This window comes from Phyllostomus hastatus, unplaced genomic scaffold, assembly GCF_019186645.2.
Source record: "Phyllostomus hastatus isolate PE091 unplaced genomic scaffold, TTU_PhHast_1.1 phas_contig_80, whole genome shotgun sequence".
Lineage (NCBI taxonomy): Eukaryota > Metazoa > Chordata > Mammalia > Chiroptera > Phyllostomidae > Phyllostomus > Phyllostomus hastatus.
The window spans coordinates 29,880,444-29,907,887 of NW_025333960.1; the positions used below are offsets into that span (position 1 = coordinate 29,880,444).

At 44.5% G+C, this 27,444-nt stretch overlaps 1 pseudogene; it reads left to right on the forward strand.

The window, feature by feature from the left end:
- Nucleotides 1-1,384: 1,384 nt before the first annotated feature.
- Nucleotides 1,385-2,702, forward strand: LOC123826381 (annotated as a pseudogene).
- The last annotated feature ends 24,742 nt before the right edge of the window (nt 2,703-27,444 follow it).

A 27,444-nucleotide genomic window follows, 5' to 3' on the forward strand; every position in this document is an offset into this window, starting at 1 on the left:
TATATATATTTTTGTATATTTTGAAAGATTATACCAACATTCATTTAATTTTGTAAAATCTTTTAAAAATATTTTATTTATTTATTTTTAGAGAGAGGGGAAGGGAGAGAGAAAAAGGAGAGAAACATCAATGTGCAGGAGAAACATCGATTGGCTGCCCCTCTCATGCCCCCAACTGGGGACCTGGCCTGAAACCCAGGCATGTGCCCTGACTGGGAATTGAACCAGTGACCTATCCATTCACAGGCTGACACTCAACCCATTGAACCACACCAGCCAGGGCAAAAGGCCAGTACTTTTATTAGCATCATCCCCATTTTACAGATGCAGAAACTAAGGTACAGACCGCCTATTATCTTTCCCAAGATCACACATCTAAGAAGTGGCAGAACCAGGGGTTGAATCTGGACACTGTGATGTCAGAATCACTGTCCTAACCACCATGCTATGCTGCGTCTCAAAAATACTAAGATATTTTTGTTAGTATCGAGGTACCTGTTGTGTGTTGGTTTCCCCAAGAAAGATCTGTTGAAATCCTAACACCTGATAGCTGTTTGTTCTCATTTGGGTCTTTTTCCCCCACATGCCTAGATTTGTTAAGAGTATTTGACATGGACGAGTGTTCAGGTAACTGGCGGTGAGACTGACCAAATGACCGGGGCCTCTGTGATAACGCAGCACACAGCCTCAGGCAACAGACGCCAACTCAGTCAATGAAAACTCCACTTCACACTAAAATAAATCCTTTAAGAAGGACTGATTAAATTCTAGCTCCATAGTTGCCTTCAAAACGTTGCTTGCCTCCACTCCCCTGCCCCCAGCCCCCTCATGCTCAGCACAAGGAAGAAATGGTGACAGTGGGGACAGTCCTTGTCACTTCCATCTGACCAAAATGCAAGCACTGATTGGCCATGTGAAAATGAAAATGGCACGTCCCCTGGAGACACAGATGGGGATACAGGGTGCTTTGGGCATGACCCCTAAATCTAAAGAAACAGAGTCAGCAGGTGTGAGCCGTAGCTCAGCAAAAAACTCCTGCTCTCGCAAAAAAGCAAGGAGCAGATGAAACCTAGATCTCTCCGTGGCCACTGAAGACCATGTCTGAAGTGGGAAAGCGAGGTCCAGAACTCACAGCTGGACTGCGTTTTTTAAAAAAGAACGGAAAGATACCAACTGCCATATTACAAAGGTTAATTCTGAGTGGCCCAGCAGCAGATTGCTTCTGTTTTGTTTTAACTTTATTTTGTTCAGTGTTTAGGGATTTTTTTTCTCCTCTGTGTGCTTTTCATGTGTTCTGCAACAAAGACCTATGACTTCCGGAATTAGAAAAGTTATTTTTGGCTGCCATTGCCACAGGAGGCATGAGGAGATAAAAAACATTCAGATGGCAGATACCAACAGCTTTTCAGATGGGGTTCCTTCAGATTCCTTGGAAGCTGCTGAAGAAACTCCAAGTACTACAAAGAAGCTCACAGGTCAGGTGATGCAGAGCCCTCAAGTTCTGTTCGCCTAGCAGGACCCACTTGGCAGTGGCTCCCACACTACGCCCAGCTGCATCAAGACTTTGTCCAAAGCAGTAAAAAGAATCAACACATTGGAACAACTTCAGGTGAAGTGTGCTCACAGAGAAGCCAAGTTCCACAAAGAGGAGAGGAAGTGCAGGCACTATACCAGCCTCTCACGGACGCCAGAAGGGTTAGGTGACGCGGAGCCGACAGACACAGAACCACACAGTGAGAATGGAGGGGAGGACAGACTGGCCGGAACCATGTAAGATAAACTAGTTCTAGCATCCGCAGAAGCACCAAACCCCAAAGGGATTTTGGAGTCCGGTTCACCATCTTCTTTTTCTTACCCCCACCCCCAATTTTTTTTATTGATTTTTTTTTTGAGAGAGACATTGATTTGTTGTTCTACTTATTTGTGCATTCCTTGGTTGATTCTTGTATGTGCCCTGACTGGAGACGGAATCTAAAACCTTGGAGCATGGGATGATGCTCTAACCACCTGAGCCACCCGGCCAGGACCGTGGTTCCCCATCTTTAGAAACATGGCTATGCTGAGTTAGTCCAGGAACATGAGGAACCCATCTTGAAACACCTACAGGATGTTAGAGTACAGTTTTCAGACCCTGGACAGCCTATCAGAGCCCCACTTTGAACCCAATGACTACTTTACTAATTCAGTCCTGACGAAAACTGAGATGTGTGAGATGAAGTCAGAGCCAGATAAGGCCTACTGTCCCTTTTCCTTTGAAGGTCCTGAAATAGTTGACCTGATGGGTGCACTATTGACTGGGGGTGGGGGAGGGGGAGGGAGGAGGAAGTGTTACAGTCAAAATGATCCAGAAAAAGCAGAAACACAAGAGTTGAGGCACTGTCAGAACAATTACCAAGCAAGTCCCCAGCAATTCGTTTCTCAGCATCTTCAGTCTGCCGACAGCATCTGGGGATGGAGACTCATTGGGTGAAGATTCTGAGTTCACCAGAGCCTCTGACTTCGAGATTGGACACTTCTTCCACGAGCGGATCATCCCGAGAGAAGTGCTGGACTTCACTGGGGAGGCCCCAGAGAATGATGACAACTTTGAAGAAGGTGAGGAGGAGGAATTAGAAGTAGCCGAGGAGGGAGACGATCAAGACGATGGCACAGTGAACCCCAGGAAGGAGCCCAGCCAGCCCTTCGAATGCAAGCATCAGTGAGCAGCAAGGACCCGACACTGTGCGGCATTCACACCTGACCTGTTTTCAAGTGAACGGTTTTCATTTTCCCTTTTCTTTATTATTTTGCTTAACCTGTACAGTGGCAAATGCATTTCAGAAACAGGAGGTTTAATTCCAGCACCCTCTATGGCCTTGGGTGCAGTTCAGTAGACTTTCCCAGGCTCTCCTTGGGGCAAGGCGGCAGGGCGTAGGACACGTGGAGACCAGGGCAGGCATCTGGGGAGCTTCTGCTCCCACCTCTCACTTAAGGACACCACAGGTTAACAGTTTACTCCAGGGAGCAATAAATCAAATTCAAAAATGTGGAAAACTCCACAGGACAAATGACTCAGTTTCAACAAACAATGCTTTAAAAAAAGACAGAAAGGCAACTGTCAGATGAAAGTAGAGGTGAGAATCACAACCAAATGCCTGGGTGGCGTTCATTTGCATCCTGATTTGAACAAACCAACTATAAAATATGTTTTTGAGATAATCAGGGAAAACTAAATATAAACCAGGTGCTGAATATTACAAGGAATTACTTATTTTGTTGAATGTGATGATCCTGTGGTTAGCATTTTTAAGTCATTACTTTAGAGATAAGTACTGAAGTATTTGCATGTAAAATTATGATATCTGAGATTCACTCCAGCAAAAACAGAAGTGGGAGAACAGTAGAGACAAGAATGCTGAATGGTAGGTCTTTGTGGAGGAGAACCTGGCCCCCGAAGTTTTATACCGAGGTAGCTGCTCCTCTATCTGGGAGAGAGGACTGATTTGACTTTTTTAAATGTCCAATTTATTGTATACCAATATTTTTTTAAAGATTTTATTCATTTATTTTTATAGAGGGAAGGGAGGGAGAAAGAGGGAGAGAGAGAAACATCAATGTGTGGTTGCTGGGGGTCATGGCCTGCAATCCAGGCATGTACCCTGACTGGGAATCGAACCTGCAACACTTTGGTTCGCAGCCTGCCCTCAATCCACTGAGCTACGCCAGCCAGGGAGTATACCAATGTTTTAATAAAATACGATAAAAGTGAATTGCCAAAAAATTAAATGATAAAAAAACAGACACACAACATACAATCCAATTTTTAATGGATTCAGCACATAAAATTGTATTTCAATAAATATAATCAGAACAAACATATCCTACGGAAAGAGAAAATAATTTTTAAGCCATATGTGGTCTTGACTGTGTGTCTATAACCGATGAATATGGATAATTGCTGTTACATTTGTAACTTTTTGTCATTCCACAATCGTAACTCATCTGGGAGACGTGGTGAGAGCGATTTCCCATATTAAATGCCTCTGTGCACAGTTTGAACAAAACACCATGTACATCAATATTTAAAGCTTTTAATGTGACAAATGAACTTGCTTCTTGCTTGCTAATTGATCTAACCTAGTGCGGATTGTGACAACACTGCTCACAGGAGATAAACTCTTCTTTGTCTCCTTGTCATGACACTGGGGTGGGGGGGGAAGCTGCCTACCAGTGGTGTGTCAACTGCAGTAACAGAAGAGACTTTAAAGTAATTTCTGTGAGCTTAGAATATTCATTCTTAACTTCTATCCAAAATGAAGCAAATACTGCTATATTTTCAAAATTCATCTTCAGTCCTTGATCAATAGCCAGTGCCATTGATTTATTTTGTGAAATTGTAGTTCTTCTTTGAATTATTTGTATCTTTTGATCAAATAATAGATTCCACAGCCATAAACTACTTACAGGTACATTACCTCTGGATGGAAATCAAATCCAAAAGTCATAGGTGTAAGTGCACAGTAACAGGCTACCACCTACATTCCTGATTGTTGTTGAGGCATGTCATAAAAATATGTAGAAATGTCAACTTTTTTGTTTTTGCATTTTTTGATCTCTTGTTGCATTGCTTCCTTATGTGGAAGGTTTTTGTTTGTTTGTTTGTTTGTTTAAGATTTTATTTATTTATTTTTAGAGAGGGAAGGGAGGGAGAAAGAGAGAGAGAGAAACATCAATGTACAGTTGCTGGGGGCCGTGACCTGCAACCTAGGCATGTGCCCTGACTGGAAATTGAACCTGTGATGCTTTGGTTCGCAGCCCGCGCTCAATCTACTGAGCTACACCAGCCAGGGCTTTATGTGAAAGTTTTAACATCATTAAAGATATCTAAGACATTAGACAAAGCAGCAAGTATGGATGTCCAAGTCACACCTTTAAATATTGGATCAAATTGATTTCTTATCTTGCTGAGAAACAGGATGAGTTTGTTCTGCATTTTATACCAACAGAATCTCCCCCAACAAGCACTGTGCCCTGCCTTGCAGCAAGAGGCGATCACACTCCACTTCCATATCACACAAATGCAGAAGGGTCCTTAATCTAATGCATGTGCCTTTATGTAATTCACAGATTTTTAATTAATCACTAAGTACACTATTTGACCACCTGATTTTTTTTTTGTAGCAAGGTTTTGTCAATGAGGGAAGCAGGCCGCTAATTCACGAGCTCCTTGGTCCAGGTGACTGCTCCGAATTTCGCCCTGTTGTTGCAGCTGCGCTCTGAGAACACACTCCCCTACGCAAACCCTAAGCTCCACACCACATTTCTTGACGATGTATTCTTTTGTAATTTTATGTTAAAAAGAATTCTTCATATCACCATCATGTTCCAAATGCGCGTATACTAGAATTGCCACGTTAACAAATCTGCGCACTTGTTAAGCTACAAAGAAAAATTCTTTACATGCTTTATTTTTGTTTTGTGAATTGGTTTTCTATATCACCAGACAGTTCCTGACTACATCAAGCTATGGTTGTTGAAACATGCAGTTAAAATAAAATAGGGTTACAGCCCTGGCTGGCGTAGCTCAGAGGATTGAGCGCAGGCTGCGAACCAAAGTGTCCCAGGTTCGATTCCCAGCCAGGGTACATGCCTGGGTTGCAGGCCATAACCCCCAGCAACCACACATTGATGTTTCTCTCTCTCTCTATCTCCCTCCCTTCCTTCTCTAAAAATAAATAAATAAAATCTTAAAAAAAAATAGGGTTAAAATTAAACCACTGGATTATTTTCCTAATTTAGCTAATAATTTGCTAAATTAAAAACAAGCATGCTTTATTAAAAATAGCAAGTTATAAAAATAAGTAAATACCTACATTTCTTGATTTTTATATTTTTCGATTTCAGTTGCCAAACTAAACTTAAAATTGTACATGTTGTAATTTGTATCCAGTACACAAGTCAGACCATACACAACCAATCACATAAATTTAACAAATCCAAGATGGTCTACATCATGCTCCTTGAGATGAGTCCAGTGGTGTGCACGTAGAGGTCATGGCAATGTCAAAATGCTATGAAAGTTTCTCAATATTTACTCTGAATTTCTGCACTTAACTCTTCATAATCAGAAACAAACATACATGCACTGGCTGGTGTGGCTCAGTGGATTGAGTGTGGGCTACAAACCAAAGGGTCACCTGGGTTCGATTCCCAGTCAGGGCACATGCCTGGGTTGCAGGCCAGGTCCCCAGTGGGGGCCACATGAGAGGCAACCACACATTGGTGTTTCTCTCCCTCTCTGTCTCCCTCCCTTCCCCTCTCTCTAAAACTAAATAAATAAAATCTTAATTTAAAAGAAAGAAACAAATATATATATATTGGAGGCACCACAGATCCATGGACTATTGTTTGAACAGCTTTGTGCTATTTACTCTATTTTTGTGTATCTGTTTTCTATTATTGTGTAATGAATTACTACAAATTCAGTGGTGTAAAACAGCCTATATTGATGATCTCACAGTTTTTATAGGTTAGGAGTCCAGAAATACTTACCTGGGTTTGCTGCTCAGGGTCTCACAAAATGACAGTAAAGCATTTCCATCTGGAGGCTCAGCTAGGGAAGAATGAACTTCCAAGTTCACTGAGGTTGCTGGCAGAGCCAGTTCCTTGCTGTTGTGGGGCTGAGGTCCATGTTCCTGTTGGCTGCCTGTCTCCTCTGGCAGTTCATAGCATGGCTGTTGGTTTCATCAGGGCCAGCAGATGAGAGTCTCTGTTGCTCTGAGTTCCTGCAAAGAGCTGCCTGATTACATCATGCCTATTCAGGTAAATCTCTCTTTTCTTTAACTTAAGGTCAATTGATTAGGGACCATGACTACATTTGCAAAATACCTTCATCTTTGCCATATAATTAAACTGAATCATGGGCACAGAATCAAGAGGTGGAGAGATCATAGGACTGTCTTACAATTCTACCTACAGAGTATGCTTTTAAATTTCCCTAATAATAATAAAATAAATTGTATATACATATATAATAGAGGAAATTTAAAATTAATAAATTATATATAAGAACCCCTAAAGACTCCACCAAAAAACTGTTAGAACTAATAAACCAATTCATCATACTAAATCGATACACAAAATTTAGTTATATTTCTATATGTTAATACAAAACTATCAGAAAGAGAAATTAAGAAAACAATTCCACTTACAATTGCACCAAAAACAATAAAATGCCTAGAATTAAATTTAACCAAGGAGGTGAAAGACCTGTATACTGAAAACTATAAGATGTTGATGGAAAAAAATGAAGAAAACAAATAAATGGAAAGATATTCCATGAGCACTGATTGGAAAAATGAATATTTTTAAATGTTCAGAATATCCAGAGCAATCTACAGATTCAGGGCAATCCTTACCAAAACTCTAATGGTATTTTTCATAGAAGTAGAACCATAAAAAACTCTAAAATTTATATGGAACCACAAAAGACTTCAATAGCCAAAGCAATCTCGAGATAGAAGAACAAAGCTGGAGGCATCACATGTCCTGATTTCACAGTATATTACAAAGCAATAATAGTCAAAGCAATATGGTATTGGTATTAAAAACAGATATATAGATCAATGGAACATAATTGAGAGCCCCAAAATAAACCAATAAATGTGCTTGGAAAACTGGACATGCAGAAGAATGAAACTGGACCACTCTTACACCACACAAAAATTAACTCAAAATGGATTAAAGACTTGAACATAAGATCTGAAACCATAAAACTCCTAGAAGGTTAAGCCCCTTGACATTGGAATTGCAGTGATTTTTTTTTATTTGACACCAAAAGCAAAGACAACAAAGGTAAAAGTAAATAAGTAGGGCTGCATCAAACTAAAAAGTTTCTGCACAGCAAAGGCAATCATCAACAAAATGAAAGGCATCCTACAGGATAGAAAAAAATATTTGCAAATCATAAATCTGATAAGGGGTTAATGGCCAAAATACATAAAGAACTCACATAACTCAATAGCAAAAACAAACAATCTGATTTAAAAATGAACAAAGGAGCTAAATAGACAGTTTTCCAAAGAAGACATGGAAATGGCCAACAGCCACAGGAGAAGGTGCTCAGCATCACCGATCATCAGGGAAATGCAAATCAAAATCATAATGCAATATCACCTCACACCTGTTAGAATGGCAGTTATCAAAAAGACAGGAGATAACGAGTGTTCGTGAAAATTTGGAGAAAAGAGAATTCTGTGCACTGTCGGTGGGAACATAAATTGATATAGCCACTATGAAAAACTACTATACAATCCAGCAATTCCTCCTCTTGTATTTGTATAACAAAAAATCTTTAAAATGAAAGTAAGAAAGAGCAGTCTATGCAAAAGTAACAGAATAGTGTCCCATGAATCTCCTTCTGATCTTGCTCTAGAGAGACCGAGGCCAGGGGAATGCTTAGAGTCTTTGACGTTACTGTGAGGTCTAAATGGAATAAAATGATTAATTCTGAGGGGCATGCGGAGGCTGAACAGTAGATTTGCCTCCAGGGAAACAATGTTTCTGCAGTCTGTTGATCAATGGCTTTAATGCTATTAGTGGGTCTTCTAATTAGAACTCTAGGGGTCTGTCTTCACTCTTGTCAACATTTTTTGCAATAACTTTGATGATAGTCCATTTATGACAAAACAGAGCTGGGAAAAAGAGATAAAGTGATATGCAACAAAGTGAAGATTTACAATTATCTTGGGAGTCAAAAGTGTCAAATTAACACTAAAAAATTATTGATTTGCACAAGGGTGAAGGTCAGGCTTTACACAGATATCCTCCAAAGCACTTGTAAATTGTGAGTGTGGGGAGGTCTGAAGAATTCCTGTGGTGGGGGCGGGGAAGACCTGTTAAACTCAGTCAACACCAGGTCCAATGTCAACAAAGCATTTGATGTAGCAGTTAAAAAAATAAATCCAACCTGGATTTGAATCAATCCTTTCCAGGGAGCAGAAAATCAGGTTGCATACCTCTCTCCACGGACCACTGTATCTGGGTGATATACTTGAGTCTCCTCACTGATCCAGCAGTGCCCGTGTAACCACTCAGAAACCTTATTTTCTTTAACCTGGACTTTTCTTTTGATTTTTCCCCCTTTGACTCAAACCAGCCTCATCTAGCACCCTGACTCACCCACGTCCCTCTCTCTTGCTTAATCATTCAGCCCTCAGGAGAGTAAGGCTCTGCTCAGCATCCAGTAGTCTTAGGAACAATGTCCTGGGTCTAGTGACTACAGAGACAGAGTTTTCGGTCAAACTAAAGACGACATGTAGGCCTCAGTTGTGTTTTAGCTCCAGACCCAGGAAGTAGAGCAATCCCACCAAACATAGCTTTGCAAAGTCAGAAGAACAACTCTATGGTTGATGTCAAGGCCAGATGCAATGATCAATTTTCCCTGACCCTGGCCCCAACCAATCAGCAGAGACCACCACCCTAACTCTTTTAGTCACCATGATTAACAATTTTTTCCCTATATAATCCATCTCCTGGAAGCCATCGGGGAACCAGGTCTCTGAGCATTAACACACCTGTGACTCTGGGCATGGTGCCACCTCCTTAATAAGTTTTTACTTTCTTGGCTGCAAACTCCTGTTCATGTCTGATTGGGCGTTGATGCACACAGGCAATCAGACCACTTCAGTCCAGTAACACTAGCCTTCTTTTTCCACCCTCCTTTGCCCTCACGGACAGCTCCATCACCGTATATACAAGGACCACTTCCACACCCCTATGCCCAACCCTTAGCAACTCCTCATTTTCTACCAAGTCATGTGTAAAACCTTGGCTTGGTAGTCAAAACTCTCCATATCTTGGCCAGCTTCACTTTCCAGCATCCCTCTCCCTACTCTCTCCTACACATTTGAAACAAATTTGAGATCTCCCCATCCCCTGAATATATTCCAGTTTCCCCTGCACTTTCGTGGGGTGCCATCTCCCTCCATAGTTTTCCAGCTGCACCTGCTGAAAGTTTCAGTCCTTCTTGTACTTTGCCTTACCATCTCCTCCTCACCCCCCATTCCCACCCATGAAAGTCCATGTTTTTGTTCTCCTTTTGTGGATGGTTTTAAATATCATGTCTGATTTGTGAGTGTTGGGATTTCTGGGTGGAACTCTGGTGTTTGTCTGACTGAATTAGACATAGGGTCCCAAGAATGCCTGTACCATGCTTCTCCTCTCCCCTCCTTCTCATGGGGGCTCAGACTGGTGAATCTGTGTGTAAAGAACAATAGCAGAATGAGAATAAAGGGCCAGGATTAAATTTGAACCAATGCCCTCGACCCACAATCTACAGAGTAGAACCCACTAGGAAAATTAAGATGGAATTGGCAGCTTTGGCTTCATGTCAAAGAGGAACCCTTACTCTTCCCACCTCCTCCTTCTCCTTCAGTGCAGACAGACAGACAGACAGATACGGAGAGAGGGAGAGGACCTAAGTGGGCACTGAGTCCACTTAACCAGAACAAAGTAGAAACAGTGGGTGGCTGACTCATCACTAGGCGCCAAGTCTGGCCTTAGTGTAAAACAGGGAGGTGGGAAGGGCACCACAAATGGGTGGTGATCTTTCTAAGGCTCAGCCACCCAGCCCTCCAGTAAAACACAGCCCAATGACTGACAGCCCTGGATGTGCCCAACCACAGGCGCAAGCTGCCCCTCAGAGGGAGACTGGGGTGGGGCAGAAAGAGAAGCATGGAGAGAGGTGCGGAATTGTTCCATCCCTAACTGCAGACTTCTGGAGGGCAGGGCTATTGTTTTATACATTTACAGATTAACTATTTACAATAATCATTTCCTACCATGTACCTAACACATAGTGTTCAATAAATTTTGTAGAATCGAATTTATAATTTATATTTTAAAACTGGTATTGACATATTTGAATCAGCTAGAATATAGCACACAGAATGGGGAGATGTTTGGAAAATGTTTAAAGGGTCAACAGTTGCAGGATTTGGGACATTTTTAGGGGTGAGAGCCGGACACTGCAGGGATGTGGCTTCAGGCACTAACAGCATCAGGGAGGCACTTCCGGCAATCAGCCCTCCAGGTGCGGGGAAGGGCTGCGGGGAGGGGTGGGGGGGCTGCACAGATTACAGGCACGCAAAGTGGGTGCTGGGCTGAGTCAGGAATTAGCCTCGAGAACTTCCAAACCCGAGTCTGAGGAAAGTAATTTCTTGTGGGATTTGAGACAGAGATAAGGGAATGATTTAACCAAACATTTCAAACCCAGATTTACATTCGTAAAATCCCATCTAAAAGAAAAAAAAGAAATCTCATTTCTTTTCTCTTAATCTGCCCCGAAGATCGTGTATTTCAAAGATATTCCTGCCCCACGAGTTTAATTATGTTGTATTATCCTTGTGTCTTTAGAGGGAGACATCATCTGTGTTGGGGAGTGTTGGGCTTTTGCAACATTATGTCCTAAAAATTATTTATACCCAAGCTTAAATGGACTAAAATAAATATACTTTTTTCCCTGAAAGTTCAAGGTTATCTCTTACTTTGAAGTTGGCAGCTGGCTTTATTTATAGGGACAGAGCTGGCCTCTGACTGAGAAAATGCTGCACCAGGCGTAATTGTGGGCTTCGGCGAACGGCCAAATTACACTTGAATTTTCATTTTTTATAACATAGGATTTGTTGCAAAATTAAGAAATCTGAACCAGTTTAGGGGAAATGATAGCCTACCTATGTTTAAATATATGAACTAATAAAAGCCACCACATGAAGCCCAAGAGATAGCCTGCTATTTGTAATTTTACAACTGGGTAAGTGCTACTTTCATTAATGTGATGAACTTGTGAATTCCCTCAATTTAATTACAGAGGAAATAACTGCATTTTGTTTATTGCATATTTGGTGTAATTAAAATTTGCCAAGAAAAATCATCTATGAAAGGTATTTTAACATTTTCCTGAATGCCTCAAAGACATTGCAAAAAAAAAAAGAACTATATTTTTATCCAACATTGAGTTACATTTTTTTATCACAAGCTGAGCTTGACTGGTCAAAATCAGCCTGTCGTAAATCAGCAGTGGCTGCCACAGCTCACCGGAATGAAACAAATTATAGAAAGATTGTTTATTAGCTTGAGCCCCTTCTTTATTAGTCATTTGTTACAATTTTATTTTATAGTCTCATTTCATCCTAATACTTCCTCTATCATAAAATGTCAATAATTTCTCTTAGTATTTCATATTAATTTGTCAAGCCAAGCTCATACAATACCATAAACCTGTTCTGCCTGAGACTTGGTCGGGAAGCCAACTCAACATACTGTAACAAGCTGTCAGGCCCGAGTGGAACAGGAATGATGGGATGAGGATAGAGGGTCACCAGGGTGCAGGAGCCCCAGGTGCCTAGCAAAGGGAAAAACTACAAGCCCCTAAAACCACTGCCCTAAGCATTAACCCCTAGGATGACATCTCGGCCTCAGTTGTGTTTCAGCTGCAGGCCCAGAGGAGCACAAAACCAGGTGGGGTGATGCCGTGGCCGCCAGCACCAGCTGATGACCCCCTACCCTGGTGCCCAGCAATCAGTGTAAATGAGGACCCTGAGGAGACACAGCTGGAAAAGCTGATGAATAGCTATTCAGAGCCTCCTCTGAGAGCTCCAGATAAAATCTTGGAGGACGGAGAACCCAGCTCGGCTCTCTCTATGGGACATACCCTCACATTCTCCTACCCCACTTTTTCTCCAGAGTATGTGTGCTGTCTTCTGAGCTCCTAGCGCCTCTCCTTCTTTTGTGCCTCATGACACATCTCTCTCTCTCTTTCTTCTAAGCTCCAAGGGCTCTCTACCTCTTTCTCTTTTTTTAAGAGTTCATTTATTTATTTTTAGAGAGAGAGGAAAGGAAGGAGAAAGAAAGGGAGAGAAATATCAATGTGTGGTTGCCTCTCACGTGGCTCCCACTGGGGACCTGGCCCGCAACTCAGGCATGTGCCCTGACTGGGAATCGAACTAGCAACCCCTTAGTTCACAGACCCGCGCTCCATCCCCTTAGCCATGCCAGCCAGGGGTACCTCTAATTTTCTAAATAAATTTTCCCTTATAGTTTGAGTTCTGGATTTGAATTCCTTCCCAGCCAGAACTCAAGTACCCTGGTTGCTGAACTGAAGCCCAGCCTAACTCATTGCAAACACCTGGTACCGTTCGCTGCTGCTAATAATACCAGTATCATGGACCAAGTGACAAGTCCAATTTTTGTTTCTAAAAGCTTATTGAGCACCTTCTACATGGCAGTCACCATCCTGGGCTGGCAATGCTGGGTAAACAACATAGACCAGAGTCCTGGCTTTGGGAACCTACAGTCCAATGGTGGAGACGTGCATGTGAAGCCATAGTGTTACAGTGCAGGCTAGTGACAGCAGGATAGAGGAGGGGAGGGGCACCAGCCAGCCAATCTGAGAAAAACACAATATTAAGGTATTTTTTTAAAAGATCTCTTGGGCCCTGGCTGGTGTGGCTCAGTGGATTGAGTGCCAGGCTGCAGATCAAAGGGTCACAGGTTTGATTCCTGGTCAGGGCACATGCCTGGGTTGTGGGCCAGGTGTCTGGTTGGGGGAGTACCTGTGAGAGGCAACTGATCAATGTTTCCCTCCCTCAGTCTCCCTCCCTTCCCCTCTCTCTAAAAACAAATAAATCAAATATAAAATACTAAATAAATGACCTCTTGTTGGTGGGGGGTGTGCGAGAGGCAACCACACATTGACATTTCTCTTCCTCTATTTTTCCCTCTCTTCCCCTCTCTCTAAAACTAAATAAACAAAATCTCTTAAATAAAATAACATCTGTGATAGTTAATTTTATATGTCATCTAGGACATGGGATGCCTAGATACTAGGTTAAATATCGGGTCCAACACAAATAACACCCCTTTTATCACAAAATCTTTTATTCCAAAATCATAGGCATGTGATCCTGTCACATAACAATATCATACTCAAGCACACCATATGGCATTTCAGGTGAAAAGTTCAAAATAAAACTATAAATTATTACCCCCATATTATTACCCTACCAACCACACTCTAATGGGTGTTACTTCTGCCCGACCGTGTGTTATCCCAGGTGTGTCTGTGAGGGTGTTTCTGGATGAGATTAACATTGAATCAGGAGACCCAGTAAACCAGATTGCCCTCCACAGTATGGGTGGGCCTCATCCAATCCAATTAAGGCCCGAATAGACCAAAAGGCTGGCTGAGGGGGAACCTACTCCCTCTGCCAGCCTCTGAACTGGGAGGGACCTGGGTCTTCTCCTGCCTTTGGATTCAGACTTGGACTGGAAGTCACACAGCATCAGCTCTTGTGCTTCGGACTTGAACTGGAACATCTCAGCCTCCACAATTACATGAGCCAATTCCTTATAACAGATCTCTTTACATGTGCATTCTACTGGTTCTGTGTCTCAGGAGAACTCTGACTAATACAACGGAGCAGAGTCAACCTGTGCCCATCTATTAGTTTTCTGTAGAAATGGTGTGGCTCTGACTTCCCAGAGGACTTCTCACCTTAATTAAACAAGTTGAGCCGATATTAAAACATTCCTTTCATTGACCTAAAGCAGGCATGGGAGTTAAGTGGAAGGTGCTGGTCCATTAAATTTCCAGTTAGCTGAGGACTAACGCATGTCACTCCCAAAGAATCGAAAGCGTTTTCCTTTCTCCTCTGACTTCCACCTTCACAAATGACCATTGTAAGCAGATGGAAAGACTAAGGGGTCCTCTGGGACAGTGTTTCTGAAAATGGGGTGCTCAAACCACTCAAAGCCCTGTTAAGAGCATGTATTTTAGGGGTCCCCTCAATGCCCCTGGGGCAGCTCTATTCCAGGGATCCCCCTGCACCTGGAGAGCAGTTCAGCAAGGAGGTCTTGGAGCTTGACCTGAAAACGACTTTCATCTCCGCTTTTACAATTAATCCTAGCAATGTGTTTTCTTGGTGCACCACTGTTCTGTTTTGTATGGTCTTTTTTTAAAAACCAACTCAAATTTCGGGCATTTCCAGGTGCTCTTAGCTTATGGAGCCCTGCCAGTTCTCATAGACACCTGACACTTCCCACTGTTTGCCGCAGAGTAGCTTTGGGAAAGAGATTATTCCCTCTCCTCCTTCTCACCCCCCAACCCAGGCTTTTACTATTTACCTAAAAAAAAAAAGAAAGAAAAGAAAAAGAAATCAGAAATTGGTCAAATCTATATTTTCAGGGGATCTTTTCCTAGCTATATCAGGGCTGTAGTTGGTGATCTGGTGGCAGAAGAAATTTCTGAGTGATAAAATGCGCCACAACTAGATGCTCCAGCAATAGAACTGGGCCCTTGAATAGAATACAGGGCTGGGCTGGGTGGGGTCCTGGAGGGAACCCCTCAACATGGGAGCAAGACTGCTTCAGACACCCTTGGGAGAGGCCCAGAGCAATGGGGCCCTTCATGACCCTGACCCCCCATTCACCATCCTTGCCTCCTGGGGTTCACATTCCCTCCTTGACTCGGAGGAGAGAAGGCACATTATTGATTGAGATGGTTAAGCCTCACTATCCAAATGCCCCAGTAAAATGCATAATTGGGTTGGCATGACTTTGTTACATAAAGTTCATCATTTAACTGACTGATCCTCCTTCTTGGGGCTTTGACCCAAATGTCCATCACCTGATGAACGGGTAAACAAAATATGGTATAACCATACAATGAAATGTTATTTGACCATAAAAAAGAAGGGATGACCCTGAAAACATTATGCTAAATTAAAGCAGTCTCAAAAGGTGCTCGAAGGGCCCTGTGGAACCAAGGTGACAATGCATCTACACCCAAATGGCAAATCCACAGTGAGGGCCCGGGGGAGAGGAACTCTGAAGTATGACTCAGTAATCTGATCCTGGGCTTTGGTCCTGGCATTTATTAGCTGTATAACCTGAGTCAAGACTCAGATTTCTCTAAACTTGAATTTTCTCATCAGAACTATTAGGATAACAGTGTCTTCATTGGTGAGGATTGAATGAGACTGTGTGTGCTCAGTGCTGTGGTAGTTTGTTATAGAAATGAACCTCCAATAACTTTTTCCTATATCTCCACCCTTGATGGTCCCCTTTTTCGTTGATTCTGGGATTAACCACATTACTTGCTTTGACCAGTGACGCATTAGCAAACAATCTGAGCAGAGGCTTAACATACATACTGTGCTCTGGGGCTTGCCTCCTTATACCACACCTCCTTTAGCCAAGTAAAAATGCCTGAGCTAGCCTGCTGGAGGCATGTCACTCAGCTGTCAGCCACCCAAACACCAGCCATGTGTGTGATGCTGCCTTAGACCATTCTATTGCAGTTCGGCTGCCAGGTGACTGCAGCCATCTAAGAGACTCCAGGTGCAGAACAACCAGCCAGATGAGCCCAGCCCAAATTATTGACCTACATTTCCAAGACACTAGGAACAAACTTGTAGTCAAGCAAAATTAGCTTTAAAATGGTCCAGCAAGGAAGAGTGTACACCAGAGGGACCATGAAGGGGGAGTTGGGAGGGGCCCGTTGTAGAATTTGGGTGTCTTCTGGGTGATTCTGTAAAGGGTTTAAGGAAGCAGGAGCCTGTTTTTGATTGGATGTTTCCCGAAAGCGGGGGCGACTTGGTGACTGGATCTCTTGGCAGTTTTTAATCTACAGGGCAGGAGGGTTAAAGTGGGACGAACAGCAGGAGCAACTCTTATTCGCTGGAAGAGGGAAAGGTTTAATTATTTTTGATTTATAGAATGTCCTTTTCTCTATATAGTTTCAGGCATGATAACAAAATAGTCTTGTCTGTGTCTCATTTCATCACGGCCAAAGAATGGCCTTGTCTGAGCATTGTTTATACGCAGGGAAAATTGTTCAGACACATTCAGGAACACGACATCCGCCGGCTATTGAGGCATTTTTTACTTTCTTAGGCAGAATCATGAGCAAATGACACAGTTGTCCTAAGCCTTTACGATTTGGGATGTTTTTTGATTCAGGAAGAGATAACTGATATGACCTCTTTGTAATGCCTAAAGTGCTGTGCGGGCTTTTCGATTCCTCCTGGGGTTACATATGCACAAAGCCCCAACTTCACAGGATTCCAGGTGGAGGAGGCGAGCAGCATGTGCCGAGGACAAAGAACAGGTAGGGACGAAGGGGCCTGAGGCGGTCACGTACGTGCAGCAGACAGGGCTTGTTTAACCACCCCTCCCTGCGTCTGGCTCTGCCTCTTTCAGATGCTGCTTCCAAGGACTAGACCAGGGGTGTCGAACTCATTTTCACTGGGGGCCACATCAGCCCCGTGGTTGCCCTCAAAGGGCTGAATGTAATTTTAGGACTGTGTAAATGTAACTACTCTTTAACAGCGAAGCAAGAGCTCAGCGCTGTCACCTGGTAGAAACAAGGTGCTGGGATGGATAAAACAAGGTGGAGGGTGGGATTTGGCCCGCGGGTCTTGTGTTTCCCACCTGTGGACTAGACCTTGTTTTTCTATCTTTCTTCCTTAGCCCACCCCACTTCCAGGGTCCACTCCTGCCTCAAGGGGCAGCAGGGCAAGGGCAGCCTCCCCAGGACCTCCTCTCAGTCAACATCCCCTACGGCCATATGAAAGCCTTGGGTCACTTGTGCATGAACAACCCATTCGGTCCATAGAGCTTTCTGTGGGTTTAGCCATTGTAAACAAGCCTATTTCATTTTTGGTAGAGGACTCTACTTGCCCTTGCTCTGAGTATAGGAGGTGCTGACCCATTTCTAGGAGTGAGACTAGGGAGTAATAATTCTTGGTTATTGCTTTACCCCTTGAATGACCAATAACCCAAGAGTGAATGCTTCTGTTTTTTGACCAGGTGCTTTTTGTTTAAATCATTGCTGGTCCGGCCCCAGCCACAGATCTCCTGAGGATAGGTCATGCTTCTTGCAATGACTTCTTCTCTAGCCAAAACCTTCAGTGAAGTTTGGGGTAGAGGGAAGGACAGTAAATCTTATTTTCCTCTTAGGAATACTCTATCAGCTGTTTCCTACTGACAGGTTAAAAATGGACTGAAACTTAATAAACTTTTGGGAGGTATTCTTTCATTCAACTCACCCTCAAAGCCAGAGGCAGTCACTTTATCTATCAGAGTCTGTCAAAGTCAGGTACAGAAAGATGGAGATGACTGAAAAGTAACTGTTCATACTGGCTTCGCAAAAAAGAAGAAAATAAATCCTATTAGGGATACTGGGAATCTCATTGTCTTGGTTCAGTAGGTTCTTGAAAGAAAACGAGAAGCACCTGCTCCATCTGAGGGTGCTGAATTGCATTTTATATGAAAATGTATTATTCCAATCACAGGGAACATTCGCATTTCAATGGACACTTCCTTCCTTCTTACTCCATAAACCGGCAAAGAGCCAACATTGGCCAGTTGCAGACTCAGAGTAGCAACTCAGCCACAGCAGACTAGATTGTTGTGGAGACCCACTCCTCAGTATGCAATTTGTCAGACAATGCCAATGTTAAGATTGGAATGAAATCCAAACTTTGAAGCCACATTCACTCAGCAAAATGTTTCCACCCCCGATGAAAAGACCACTGGTCAGATTCCTGGCTCTGCCCCCTCTTGCTGCCACGGGGGGTTTTGTATCTCAGGGACTTTGTACAATGTGCTTCTACCCATCTCGCAGGAGTGTCATGAGAAACAAGCAAGAAAATGCAAAATTTCTTTGAGAAATATAAAATGATAAACATTTTCTCTGTGAAATGTTATAAATTAGTTATTCCATGACTTCTCACCATAATTCTATTGCAGTGGGATAAATGGCAGCAACTAAAACACATCCTTCCCACAAGTAACAAGAATAGCTTGTGAGTTCCTCAAGGATAAGAGCCATTCCAACTCATACACTGTGACATGCATTCCCCAAGGAGACATCCCCATTATACAAGGCCTGTCCAGAAAGTATCCAGCTGTGGGATATAAAAAATTTATTGAAGAAACAAGATACAATAAACATTGTACACAGGACAATGATGCCTCAGTCCTCTTCAAAATAGGCACCTTGGGACCTTACACAGTTCTCCCAATCACCATCAGCTGTCCTGTAGTATTGTCTTGAATCTTATTGATGGTCTAAAATCTGTATACTTTCAAAGGTGATTTTAATTTGGGGAAAAGCCAAAAGTCACAGGGTGCCAAATCTGGGCAGCAGGGGGACTGAGTCACCTGGTGATTTGATGTTTCACCCGAAAAACTGCACAAGACATGATGTGTGAGCAGGTGCATTGTTGTGACGAAACTGCCAATCACCAGTTGTCCATAGCTGCAGCCTTTTGAATCATCTGAATAGATTCCACAGAGGAATGTTCAAGCCTAATGCAAAATTTGATGCACATTCATTGCTCTACTCTCTGTGACAGCCACACAGTACACATGTTCACTCAACAGCATCTACCACCCCCTGTGACTAGTACATTGAAGTTGTCATTGTTCACGCATGTGCATTCCAGTCCACTTCTTCTTGGCTGCCAGGTTACATAGATGTCTGCAAACTGTTCTCATTATATTAACAATGGCTGGACTTTTCCAGAAAGACCTTGTATGTTTGTTGGATAGGTGGAATACCAAGTGGACAAACAAATGGGTGAGTAGGTGAGTGGATGGATGGATGGATGGATGGATGATTAAATGAATGAATGCAAGGTCAAGATGGGATACAACAGTATGGGCGTTCAGGATGTCAAGATAAATACTTCCACTTTGGTTAATAAAGAGCCCTGTCTCTGAGCTCCTCAAGTACCTACTTTGTCCTCTGCCTTGATTCTCATCTTCCCGAAAAACCCTCAGTCATTTCTATAACCAGAAACTGATGGGTTATCATCTGGCACAGCAGTCTGTGCTGACAGGCAGCCTAAGCAGTTGATACCAGAGCTACTACTCAATTGTGAAACATTTTGAATGTCCTTCTTGCTTGGATGGGTGACATTTTATTACTGGGCTAGTTTTAGGCTATTGACCATAGGACAAGATTCCTAATAAATCCCATGAATGAGATTTAAATGTGTTGTATTTCCTAACTCATAGAATAAAACTCCTTCAAGATATAACATCATAACTTGAGATTTCTTAGAGCTTTAATTTTTCATATTAAGTTTCTTTTCTTTACCATCCTCCAAATTTTCCAGATAATGAGTTGCCACATTTGGGGTGGGGCTTTTCACTCAAGTAGTTACTCATTATATTAACTCATTTTTTTTAATAGCCTGGGTTTGGGGATTTCTTATCAATTAATGCATTTTCTTTTTCCCCTAGCTTTGTTGAGATAATGATATATAACATTGTGCAAGTTTCATGTATATACTGTGATGATTTCATACGTCTACCTACTGTGAATTGACTACCACATAAGGTTAATTAACACCTGCATGACCTCACATAATTAATTGTCTTTGGGTGTGTTGTGGGAATATTTAAGATCTATTCTCTCAGCAACCTTCAAGTACATAAAACAATATTGTTAACTAAAATCACCATGCTATACATTGCATCCTGAGAACTTACTCATCACTGGAAGTTCACACCCTTTGCCCAACCTCTCCCATTCCCCTAATTCCCACCTCTGGCAACCACCATTCTACTTTCTGTTTCTAAGTAACTAGTTTTCTTAATAGCATAAGTTTGGAGATTTCTGAAAGGGTCAAGCCAGTTTCCCAACCTGCTGGACTGCCCATGACTCAGTTGTCCCGACTGGCTTGGTAGCCATGACTTAATCAAAACTCCTATCTCCCACAATAGATGCCTGGCCCAGCCACAATGGCTGGTGGTCAGACTGATCCTCCTGTACCTGGGAACAGCCCGGCCCTCTGCCTAACCTTTGTCCTGGCTCATATCCTGAAATTCTGAGGCCACTGCCCAAAAGAACAAGAGACTAACCCCTCCCCTATCTCCCAACAAACCCCATGATTTTTCTTTTAAAAAGCCCCATTCCTGCCTCTCCCTGGGGCTGTAGTCAGTGCAGACTCGGCCCACCTGCAAGCACAGCATCAAATAAAGGCACCTGATCAGACCATCCAGCTCCTCCCACCTCTGTCTCTCCCGAATTTCTAACAATTTCTATTTCAAGTACTGTAGTTACTTATATAGGCTCACTTTTCAGTAGCATGGGTTTGCGGGGTGGGGGAATGCCTGCAGAGTACCAGAACCAATGGGTACATCTAGAACAACTCTACCTTAAACCCTGGAAACACAGTCTTTCATTAACCCCTACCTGCACCATTGTACTCACATCAGAGCTCATTTTCTGCCATGTTTTGAGAAAAGAGGTGCTGGTCTTGCCCGGGCCTGCCCCAGACATGTTGCTAATGCCTCATTCTGTGGCTCTCAGCTCCCATGGCCTTCAGCACCTCTGCTGCTTACTGCTGCTTAGAATTCTGGGTTGGCTGCCCCGCAAGATCAGTAATCTTGGGCAGTGATGCCTCCCGCCCAACACCCACACAAATCCCAATGATAATAAGTTCAGAAGCAAGGCAGCGTGGCAATGGAAAGGCAGAGCTGTTTTCCTTGGGTCTTTTCATTACTGTCTTGGGGGCTCGCCAAGCCCTTCGGTCCATCCTCCTCTTTCCAGGCCACAGCGAGGTACAGAGGAAGGGGCTCTTTCTCCCCGTTCTCAAGTAGCTGAGACCCTTAGTTTACAAACTCTGGGTCAGGGCCTTGAAACGCAAGTTCTTGCCCTTGGGCCAGACTGCAGTTCTTGGGACGGCGGCCTCTCTCACCCCTTTACTTTTTAAAGACCCCTCCGTGGGGTTATCCTGCTCAGGAATTAGTCTCAGGGCTGGATGGCAGGAAGGGGGCTCTCGCAGCACTGTCTGCCTCTTCCTGCTGCATGTCACTCTCTTACATGGGGAGCATATATCGCCCACTATTTGTACAAGTTTTATCAAAGGGAAGTTGCCCTGAAAAACACACCAGCCAGCACCCAGAATGTGCACCCTAAGAAAGACGGTTACACAGCCAGGGCTAGGCAGTGAAACGATGGGTCGCTTTTGCATTTTGAGGAGAGAAAAACACAGCGGCTGTCATCCTTCACCAGAGAGTATATTGGGTGATATTTTTTAATTAGCTCGCACTCCTCTGACACAAAGAATGAAAGAGCTGGAATATCTCAATTCCCTGCACCAGGCACGAGGAAAGAAGCATTGCAGTAATATCAGGGCAGCCACCTTCAAAGCACCTGCCAAATTTTAAAGGGAGATTTTCTGCTGCCAATATCATTCTCCACTCCCCTTCCACTGGAGAACTGGCTAGATTTTCCCCTGCAAATGTAATAGTTCTTCTTTTTTTTAATTTGACAAAGCATAATGACTAGAGTGTCACATAATAACACATGAGAAGAAGTAAATATAATACAGAGGGAAGAAGGCCTTAGTGTTCGCTGAATTGTTCAAGAGCGTGGGTCCCCAGGGTCACAGGGTGGATTTGCATCAGCCTCCTGCTCTTTTCCACATCACCCCTTCTCCTGCCGTGCTCCTGGGACCCTGCTAGACAAAGTTCCCACCCCAGGGAGTGGCATTTGTGTATTCCCAGTCAGGATTCCCCATGCTCACGGATCCTGCCTCCAGGGCCTGCTTTCATGTTTCCACGTTTCCAGGTGCAGGCCTGGTGAATGGAAGCTCTAGGCCATGACCTCACCAGGAAGGACTTGCCGCCCAGCTCCCAGCGCGCACATGTCTGCGGTCATCTGGGAGTAACACAGGCACAGGCTGCGGATGTTCACCTGCCCCCTTGGGCAGGAGCTGACAATCTGGGGCACGAGGGGACCGGTCCTGCAGTGGAGGGTCTCATTACAGCTACTCGGGGCTTTCCTCACGAGCAGACGGGGGGAGTGTCAAAGGAGGAACAGCCTCTTCCCTTTGTCTAGGCAGTATGGCAGCAAAGCCCTTGGTGAGAGTCAGGGTCTGACGGGAGAAAGGAAATCCCTCTAGGTCTTTGAATAGAGGGATTTGGTACAGGGAATTGGTTGATCTAGTGGCAGGAGTGCAGAGGAATTCAACAGCAGACAGTGGAAAAAGCAAGGATTAGCTACAGCAGGAAGCTGCTAACCCACGAGGGTGCAGGAGGACTAGTGGGAGCAGAGGGTGTAACCGGGGTCCAGACTGGACGTTCTTGCAGATGCTGAAACTGTGATGAGAAGGCCCAGGTGGGAGCTGGGACCACGAGGGAGGGGCTGTCTGTCAGAAGCTGAAGTCATGAAAGAAACCCAGTCACTGCTGAGATGCAAGAAGCAGAGATGGGGAGTAAAGCACAGGAGGATTTCCTCTCCTTCTTCCCTCTGGTTTTCTACCACTGGCCATGCCTAACAGAGGCCATCATGTCAAGGAGCCTGGGAAATGCAGTTTTATGGGATTGAAAGGGGCACGGAGGGAGGGCTGGAGTGAATCTGAGGCCTACTGAGCAGTCAGACTACCCTTCTGTCCGAGTTTACAGACCAGGAAGACGAAAACCAAGGGCACTCGGTTTGCTGTACATCCCATAATAAACTCCAGTCTAGCTCATCTGGTACCATTGCATCTTTGAGAAGAGGAGCAAGAATGTGCTTAGACCTGGAAAAGGGAAGATCACAGAAAGACTTTGGGAGATCCAAGTGTAAGGGCTGAGATGAGAAAAGAAATGAGTTTGCTCCGGTGGCTCCTAAAGATGGAGGTGTTCTGGGGTCTGAGGGTTGGGGTGTCTTGGCCAGCCACAGGAGTCTAAACCCTCGAATTCCCTTAGGGGACCCAAGCTAGAGGTGGTCCATCATGTCACAGGGTGCAGCCAAGAGGAGGGCCCCAAATAGGGATTTGGAATGGGGCCCAGAACTTAAGGTGTCCAGAAAATATTAGGATGTCCTCACCACCCCCCACCACCACCACAAGTGTGGATTGGGGAAGGGACAAATGGAGCAGGGCCACTGAGAGCTGTTTCGCATAGCAACAGCTTTGCAGCTAACTTCTGGTGTGGTCATTTAATATATCCATAATCTTTAACTGGTTGCACAGATATGTTAAATAGCTGTGGCCATGCTCTGAGCCAGGGAGATGAAAGTAACTTCCCCCCAAGATGTAACTTTGGGGCAGTTCCCCCAAGTTACAATGCCTGCGTGAGAGCTTGGAGATGATTGGCTCCATGACATGGGGCTACGCCTGCCCAGACTCACGATGGCAGCCCAGTAAAGCTGGAAAAATGTGAAATTGATGGCAAGTGTAGCGGATTGTGGGAGGAGTCAGAAATGGGGCTGCAGAGGAGGATTGGCTCAGGGATTTAAACCCAGGCTCGGCAGCCATTGGAGGGAGAACCATGCTGTTTTGGCTGAGCGGAGACTCCTATGGCTCTGGGAGAGAGAACCTTGTGGCTTTGCCAGAGTGGGGACCCCCACAGCTTTAGAAGGGGGAACCAGCACACCACCACCCAGCTTTAGCAGAGATCCCAGTGACACAGCTGATGGTGTTGGGAACTGAGGGAGGCCTACTGTAGGAGGGTACAGCCAGAGGGTCCCCAAAAGAAGGATTTGTAATGGGGTCCAGAACTCAAGGTGTCCAGGAAATATTAGAAAAATATATAGGATGTCCTCACCCTCCACCACAGGTGTGAGTTGGGGAAAGGGACACATGGAGCAGGGCCATTCAGAGCTGTTTTGCATAGCAACTAACCTTTGCAGCTAACCTCTGGTGTGGTCATTTAACATATCTATGACCTTTAATTGGTTGCATAGATATGTTAAATAGCTGTGGCCATGCTCTGAGCCAGGGGGATGGAAGGAACGCCCCCAGAAGATGTAACTGGGGGGCAGGTCCCCCAAGTTACAGCACCTGTGTGAGAGCTTGGAGATGATTGGCTCCATGACATGGGGCCACCCCTGAGCAGACTCATGATGGAGCCCAGTAAAGCTGGAAGGATATTTAAACCCAGACTTGGCAGCCATTGAAGAGAGAACCATGCGGTTTTGGCTGAGTGGAGACTCCTGCAGCCATGTAAGGAGAGGGACCATGCGGCTGTGGCAGTGAGGAGAACCACGTGCTTTGGCCAGAGTAGAGGGACACCCCCACCCCCCGCAGCCATGAGAAGAATCACCACTTGGCTTTAGCAGAGAACCACCATGTGGCTTTAGCTGGAGATCCCGGCAACACAGCCAATGGTGCTGGGAACTGAGGCAGTCCTACCAGCTGAGCACGGATTACTGGGAAGAACCAGGAGCTGCCTGAGCCATGGACTTCTATTTCTTTCCCCAGGAAGGAAGGACTGTGTGTGTGTTTGTGGGTGTTTTAAGGGACTTTGGGATTTTGACGAAGACATTAAGTCATTACTTTTAGTCTGTATAACTTGAATAAATAGCTCCTTTCCTTTTCACCAATCTCTAACATGGAGAGCTATAATTCTTTGACGAAGGGAAAGGTGAACCTAGTACAGGGTGACCCCAGGAGAAATGGGGGTCAATTTGGTAGCATTGTGGGACCCTCTTCCCTGGTGACCAATCGGGGAGGATCATGGGAGACCACATGCGCAGTAAAGCCCACCAAAACTAGCCAGGAAGGATCCACCCTATAACAATAGAGTCCCTCCAGCCCATGAGGTCAATCTCTGCTTGGAGTTGGCCTGCTCCCATGTTCTCTTCTACAAACTCTGGGTGTTCAGTTCAATTCTTTGTCCCAATCACTAAGAACCTGGTTACAGCCCTGGCTGGTGTAGCTCAGTGGATTGAGCGTGGGCTGCAAACCAAAGTGTCACAGGTTCAATTCCCAGTCAGGCCACATACCTGGGTTGCAGGCCATGGCTCCCAGCAACCGCACATTGACGTTTCTCTCTTTCTCTCTCCCTTCCCTCTAAAAATAAATAAATAAAACCTTAAAAAAAAAAAAGAACCTGGTTACCTGTGCCCACCTGTGACACTACCAGCTGATACAGATTACTGGGAAGAACCGGGGGCTGCCTGAGCCTAAGACTTCTGCTCCTTTTCCTGAGATACGGTACCCTAGACTGGGCAAAGGGGGAAGGAAGGACTGTGTGTGTTTGTGGGTGTTTTAAGGGACTCTGGGAGTTTGATGAAGACATTAGGTCACTACTTTAAGTCTGTATAGCATTAAATAAACATTTCCTTTCCTTCTCATGAATCTCTGGCATTGAGAGACATCTTTCCTCTGGCGGTGGACATAAAGAGCCTGGGGGGTTCCTTTTGGTAATAGTATATTGCCTTAGGCCCCTCTTGCTCCCCCCTATTGAGAACCGCCCTGCCTGGTATCAGAAGCTGTAACCCCCACCTAGGCTAAGGCTAAGGGAACACCTTTGGAACCATAAGCCAGCAAGGAGACAAGCTTATCTCCCTGACAGGAGCACCGCTTCTGCTCCTTCATACCTAACCTGCCTGGATGCCAATGCTTGGTCGGTTAGCCAATGACGGGTAAGATTCCCCAAGGGGGAAATGACCTAAGACAGGCACAATCACATGGGAGGCCCCTAAAAGAAGGACTTTGGGGGCTACGGCAAAAGGGGGTGATGGACTCTTGCCCTTTGGCTTTGACAAAGCCCGAGTCCTCCGGCTCTGCAAGAAAATCTCTTAATCTCTTGGCTGCCTTGCTTCCCTTGCTCCACCTAAGCCTGAAACCATGACAGGTGGTGCCGCCCTGTGCTGGAAAGGGCTGATTCCCTGGGTGATCAGGCCTAAGAAAGAACACGTAAATTCCTGTGAAACCTTCTTTGTTTAGAATGCTCTCAGTTGAATGAGAAGGGTCCAAGGAGGAAGTTAGTTTGTTCCTTAAAGTCTTACAGCTCTTTGACCCTGACTCAAAATAGACCCTCAGAGTTCCTTGTTACCTATTGTTTGATCCTTACTTCCTCGCAATGAATAATGTGCTTTACCTGAATTCTTATGCAAAATGAACCCAATAAAAGCCGGTTTGGACAGTAAATCAGCGTGCTCCCCACTAGAGGGGGTGACCATTTCGTCCCTACTTCTCCACAGAAACTGGTCTGTCTCTGTGCATGTTTTTTCTCACGTTTCGATGAGCCATCCACAGCGTTCTGTGATCACTGCTGGCTGGTGACTCACGCATCACCCCCGTTCTGTTCTGTGACAATCATACAGCAAAAAAAAATTAAAGGAGGGCTTCAGCGGTATACAGGTGATTCTGTAACCATATCATGCGCTTGAATTGGAAAACCTAATTGTTATTTGAACCACTAATGCTTTACAGTCTAATAAAGTGTCTTTGCACTTCACCAGGTTGGTGGTGGGTGTGCTTTTACGAGCACAGGCGGGACTTGGCAGCTCACTGTCACGGCCACGGACACTTTCCCTCACCTTTCAGTTTCCTTTTTTTGGAAGATGGGGTTGCTAACACCTGCCTCACAGAGCTGTTGTGAGGATTACACGAGCCGATGAACTTAGCAGTGCAGCACATAGCGCAGGGCCCAGCTCCCAGAAAGTGCTAAAAATGA